The sequence below is a fragment of the Capsicum annuum genome, chromosome 4, assembly GCF_002878395.1.
Source record: "Capsicum annuum cultivar UCD-10X-F1 chromosome 4, UCD10Xv1.1, whole genome shotgun sequence".
NCBI classification, from domain to species: domain Eukaryota; kingdom Viridiplantae; phylum Streptophyta; class Magnoliopsida; order Solanales; family Solanaceae; genus Capsicum; species Capsicum annuum.
Window position 1 is genome coordinate 41,463,940 of NC_061114.1, and position 7,098 is coordinate 41,471,037.

A 7,098-nucleotide genomic window follows, 5' to 3' on the forward strand; every position below is an offset into this window, starting at 1 on the left:
GTGTGGCTAAGCTTGAAAGTAAGGAGTTCCATTGTCTAAAGCCTAGTAATTCTATCCTAGCTAATGATTTACATGTCTGGTTTAAATCTTGCGATATTATTAGAATTTCTTAGAAAAGTGTTGGAGAATTCTCCATGTAAGTATGAGCAATCAGTATGATTCAGTCTATAAAACCTACGATTCGGTTTAGCGATCAAGCAGATAAGCTCCTACAGATTCCTAACATTCCGTTTAGTCCTGCTACCTAAAGTTTCGCAAGTAGGGCCTTCCCAAGAGGTAATTTGTTTGCTTTATGTACTTTTCTAATAAATCTTAGTTCATGCAGTATGCATCAGTTTCAGATTCAAATATTAAGTCATGAATCTATTCGTAAGCATCCCGTGTATCATCCCTGTCTTTTACTAGTATTTCAATCAAATCAGCATCATTCGGGAACGAACGATCCCAAAGGGGGAGATGTTGTTAAACCCCGAGTTTTCTTGTCATAAACCACTCATTCTTTTTTTGATGAAATCATATCTATCCTAAAGTAATGGTTACTCAAAAGTTGATGCTCTCATTTCTATCTCAGCATGAGTTTTGATAGTATTGTATAAAGATTACTTTAGCTTATCAGTTTTGAGAATAAGAAGAGAATACAGATTTTTGAGTTAAGTATGATGACTAGTGAGATTTATATTACATGTTTCACCATTCAATATTTATGAGATTTACGTTTCATATCTATTCAATCCATGTGATTCATTCATATTTACATGCATGATTTATTAAAGAGTAACGATATCGTTCATTTCAATGCATACACCCCCATATACTCAGTACATCCTCAAAGTGCTGATCCACATATATTTCTATGTGCTACATTATCTTATAATGTAGGTACCATTCATAGCTCACATATCATAATAACTGTAGCGAAATCACTGGAAATGAGAGAGATGTAAGTGTCAATCATTCTGTCAGCATGCTCAAAGAGTGCTTTCCAGAAGATGGAGAAGGAGAGAATGCACTTACAACCTCTCTCTCATATTCACCTACCAAGGCATGACATAGATAGTAGACAGTCAGCTAATTAGACAGGTTGCAACTTCCCGCCTACATAGGATAAGCCCTTTTTATTCAAGGGCTTAAGTCAGTCAGAGTTTGTGTATGTATTTTCTGCATTCAGTCATGTTGAGATAGGATAGCTAGGAGTCATGACCCGACTATCTATAATCAATACTAGTAAAGGATTCATAGACTATCAGTAGAGTCAGTGCATTTTTTCAGTTTATTTGTAAAAGTAGTGTTGTAATCATGTGAACTCAAATTGTATTGATCAGATTCAGAAAGAGTTGTCTTCCATTGATTTTGTACAGTTTTATGCATTTATTTCAGTTTCTTTTGAGTTATGCTAGTAGAAGGGTTGGCTTGGGGTCACTTGTGGCTCTAAGCACTGTGTGACATCTCGGGACCCATTTTCGAGGCGTTACAACTATTTTTGAAGATAATTTATCTATCTGCTTGACTTGATTGTGTCAAGATGGTATCTTAATTTGTTCCATAAGCTTAATGCTATTATTTACCCCAATTGAGTATTAAATTTGTTTAAAGGTGAATCCATGTGTTGTTCTTAATTTGTGAGCATTGCAATTGAGGTGTAAGTGAAATAGAGTAAATAGTAATAACTAGTAGGGTTAAACAAGTTAGAGTTATGATGGATGACATTTGATGTGAATAGTGTTGTATTATTAGTTAGATTAAGTGTGAATAATAAAACGGTAATTTCAATGGTGCAGATTACCTATTTCTAATGAATTGGGTACAACTTAGTAGAGAGAATAAGATTGGAAATACTCTTAGGTAACCTGAGAGAGAGAGATAACACAAGTGGGTAAAAGAAATATTGTGAATAAAATTTCTATATAAGTTGTCATGCTTGCTTTCTAAGATTTCTATATGATTTTTACAGTCTAACCCTGGTTGGCCATGATACCTACCAATAGGTGTGATTGTACTGATACTACTTGTTATACCCTTTTTAGGTTATAGTTTGATTGCAGAATTAGTAGATGTTTCTTAGGTGATGTGGACAGTGAACTCCAGCAGCTTTTACTCATTTTATTCCTGTGGTGGGAGTTGTATCTTTTGTTGTTTCTTTTACTATATTAGAAGCTCTTCTACATGTCTAGTCTAGGTCCTCGGGGTTAAGGACTTTTATTTATGTATTTGAAGAATTTGTAATAAAATTTATAGTATTTTTTGAGAGATTAATGTCTTTCTTTCATAATTTATACATTTTTTAATTGGTGGAAGGGATTCTATTATCTAGGTGGATTAGAGTAGGTGCTCACACAATCTGGTTAGTTAGGTCTGACAATATGATACTCAGTTGTAACAACCTAAAAAGTTGATGAAATTTGTGATTTTGTGTGATTTGACTGTCTTTCCCCACCCCGCAGTTGCATTGTGGTGTTTCTAGAGTGTGGAGGTGATTGGCACAATTCTTGATGCTTTTTGGTGCCTTTTGTGCGATATTGTAATTTTTGGTGGCTTCAAAAGCCTTATTTTGAACTTATATAGATATCTTTTAATCCGTGCAATGGATGGTCAAACGTACTGGGCCAGTAGCTCTAGATATTGATTTTAGGTAGTGTAGACCTTTGGTTTGAGTCACAATGCACCCAAGCTCATTTTGACCTATTGGTTTAAATGTTGAAAAATTGGAAATATGGGTTTAGGACCCACATTTGGTCAACATGATCTCAAGTGGAAAATTCGACTGTGCTAATGCATCCAAAAGTTCTATTTTAGGGTGGTAACATGTCTGATTTGATTTTATGGCTTTTAAATCTCATTTCAACCCTAGATTTAAAAAATTGTGATTTTGAATTTCGGGGGTCAACTCAGTGAAAATGATATTTTTTTAAAATTCTAATATTGGCATTAAGTCTAGAGCGTCGAATTTAGTATGGTTGCATAATTTATTTGTGTATATTGAACTCTGAACGAATTCCGAGTAACCCATCGAAGTGCAAGTTCGACTTAGAAAAAAAATCTGGTGTAAAGAGCAAAATCTGCAATATATAACAGTCCCCCCCCCCTTTTTTGCCCATTTTGCTCATTATTTAATCTTGCCTCTACAAAGTTAAAACCTAAAACAGTGTGAGAACTTAAAGTGAAGCTTGTGGGAGCTTGAGATGCTAGATTAACATCTATTTCTTTATTCTACTGTGTATTTAAGGTGAGATTTCATCCTTTTCTACTCTAATTTCTTGATTAATTTCTCAAAATTCCAAAAATCTTAAGACTTGATTTTAAACCTCAATTTCATTCATTTTCACTTGAATAATGTTTTAATCTTATAATAACTAGTTTTTCATCAACTTAACCTTCAAAACAACTTCGATTCTTGATTTTACCACGGATTTCAAAGATTTCACCTAGTAAAGCTCAAAAATGGTTTCTCTTCAATTTGAACCACATTTTTTTACTCGATTTTGACTTGGATTTTTAGCTGTAGATTTCTAAAAATATGAGGAACACATTTTTGAATTAAATTTACCATTTTTCCCTTCTTTTTTTGAAAACTCATTTCGGGGGTTTGTTTTGACCCCGAACCAAAAGTAGTCAATATAGTATTGTTGGCTTTATTTTGATGAGTAGATTTTATATTTCTTGGTTTTAATTGATTTTGGGATCATTAGTGGAAACTAAGGTTGTTGGTTCGAAGTATAACGGATCGGTTTTGACATTATAGGTAGGTTATGCTTAATTCTTCAGACTAGGTTAGGTAGTTACTTTGTATACTAAAATGCATGTTAATGGTGGAACTAATCATGAAATACATATTAACATAAGCCATGTTAAGTTATATGCTATATGTTAATCATGTATTTGATGAATCTAAGATATCATGTGCAATCTCTGACTGTGCAAGGGCTTATGTGATGTTAATAGCCTGGAATATATCTGAATAATTGTATTGTGTTGATTGGAAATGCCAATTGTTGTGCTTGTAGTGTATTGTGAAATATTCATACTTTGTGGGCATATGAATCATGTGAATAATTCATGGATAGTAAAAATAATGAGTGTATAGTGGTTCATGTGGTTATGGAATTGTAACATTGTGGTTGGTTGTGGAAATACATTATATGGATTGATGGTGCAAATACTCAATTGAATAGCCATGAACATTACATCATCATTCTCATGTCATCACATGCATCATTTTACTTGTTTGTTTTATTTCTTTATATATATTTGTTGTCATATATGTATACTTGATTTGTATCTTATGTTATGTATGTGCTTTTGAAACACTAGAAATACTAGAATTACTGGAAATACTGGAATATTAGAAACACTAAAAATACTGAATATTGCTCAAGGTTGTGTGTCGATCTCAAGGCTGTGTGCCAAGGTTGTTGTAAGACCCCGTAAAGTTTTTATCTTAAACCAGTCCTTTAGGCTTGTCAATCAGTCCCAGACTTAGAATATTTTAGATAAGTATTAAGACTTAGTGTTATTTTATCCTTCAAAAGTTGGCAATCTTATTTTGCGGCCATTAAGTCCATTAAATGTTTATATTTGAGTTAATTCATGATCAGGATGTCAATAGGTGTTCCCGAACAAGTTTTAAATTTTTTGGACTACATTTAGAACATGTTTGAGTTCCCAAAGTAGTGGGTTGACGAGATCTCAACGCATTGTGTCGACCATCGCATCGATAGGATAGTTTTTCCCCAACTTCAGTGCAAATTCCAATGAACTGACGCGGTGCATTGGCTATCACGTCGATGCCAATGACGCAGCGCGTTAGCCTACACATCGGTAACAAAGTTTTTCAGTAATTAAAACACCGCATCATTGGGGGTATTTGGATCTTTTTCCCACGTCCTTCATCCCCCAAAACAAGAAATTAAGCCCTTTGGAGAGCAAATATACTCATTCATTCTCCAATTTACTCAAGAACAAAACCCTAGGTGCTCAAGTTACAAATCAAGAACTCAAGAACTCACCATCAACTTTCAGAAATTCATCAACTAAGGTATGTGAAGTGTTCATCCAAGGGTTCCTTCCTCCCTTGGAGTCCAAGAAACTCTTTTAAAGTTCATGTAGAATGATTTCATGATCTCCATGAGTTGAATTATAGCGTATTCATGATTTATTACAAAATTCATGTAGAGTTAATTGATATGTGCGCTTTATCATGTGAATGTTGAAACTATTGGAATTATTTAATTGGAATTGAATCACGTTGCCTACATGTTATTTTAGTATTATGTGCATATATTAGGCCCCACAAGTGTTTGATGAATTGTCCATTTGAGTTGAATAGTGAAATTATATCATGTTTAGCATAGATGCAAGTATTCATGTCATGTAAGTGTTTGCTTGAATGCCCAAATGAATGAATGATGACTAAGTAGTTAGTTACCATGTCTCAAGAATTATGCCATGTCTTTTAAGTTTATGCTATCATGTCCTGGGGGTATTTAATACCCGACAATTTAGCTGCTTGTCTAGAGCCATGGTCAGTCACAGAGTAGAATCAGGCATGTCACGATTAGTAGAATTCAGTTAGTACAGAACTTAGGAAAATTCAGTCAACTCAGAATCAGTTTAGTTCAGTTCAGTAAAATCAGTTCAGTTCAGTTAAACCGTATGATCAGTAACAGTCCAGTATAGCCTAGTATAGTTTAGAATTCAGCCCAGTGTTTATTCAGTTAGGAGTAGGATTTAGCACCGAGTGAACCCAAGGATGGGGAAACACCTGCCAGTAGAAGGTGAAATCCTTAAATATAGTCCTTGCGTTCTAGAACTATGTAGCCAGGATAGGTTGAGACATCAACCTTCCAGTTGAGGGTTGATAAGGTGATCTACCTTCCAATTGAGTGTACCACCATTCTCGTTCAAAGTACCTGCCAGATGAGGGTGACTCATCACTTGTCCTTACCTGTGGCATGGTATTGACACCCTTCCAACTGGGGTTATAGGTTGGACACCAAATCAATCAGTTAGAGAAGGGGCATATCGGTTAGATGATTACTTACCACAGTCTCAATTTCGGTCTCAGTCTCAAAATAGAACTCAGTTTAGTTTTATAGATTAAGGACTATCAGGTATAGTCACTCCGCTCAGTACTAAACTCAGTATAGTTCCACAAAATTAGGACTTTTAGTTACAAGCATTCAGTTATCAGAAATATAGTATAAGTAAACTCAGACATTAGAAAGTCAGTATTTAGATTCAGTAGTCAGTATTATCACGATCTCATTTACAGTATACGTAAGCATGTATTTTTATTTAGTCATACTTATGTTATTCAGTTATTATTGCTCATGCATATGAACCCATGCATTTCAGCCTACCTCACTAAGCATACCAGTACATTTAAAGTAGTGATGCATGCTTTTCTTTTGCGCTATGATGTCTTATATCATAGGTTCAGACGCACGGGCTCCAGAGCACCCTTAGCAACTCAGATTTTCAGTAGTCAGCATAGTGGTGAATCGTCTTAGTTTGAGGACATGGTTGTTTTCATTATTTCAGTATTATTTTCAATAGTCGGAGTCAGCTGGGGACTTGTCCTATCAACTCCACCGTTCAGACAGTTTAGATGCTTTTTAGACTAGAGTATTTTTAGAAAGTTGTTCAGTTTTTCTTTTCGTACTTATATTCAATTTTGGTATTTTGATACCGCATTCAGATTTATTTTCAGATTTGAACCTTATGGCATATGTTTCGCCTATTTCTGCAATCATTACAGTATTTATTACACAGTTATTACAGCAGGTACCAGTCATGAGTTAGCTTGCGGTTCTTTGGGATTATGAGCACCGTGTAGTGTCTGGGGTACAGATTCGGGGCATTACAAACTTGGTTTTAGAGCCTAAGGTTCAACATATTCCTAGGAAGTCTAAAAGCCCCATCTAGTAGAGTCTTATGCATGGGTGTAGCGCACCACACTTATGGATAGGAGGCTACGAGATGTTTTAGGAAAAGTTTACCTTCTTTTAGTATTTATGTCGTGCGAGTGAGAATGAGCTTCAGTTAAACTCTCAATCTAATCCTTTCTCTTTCATATACAGAAATATGCCTCTAAAGAGGACT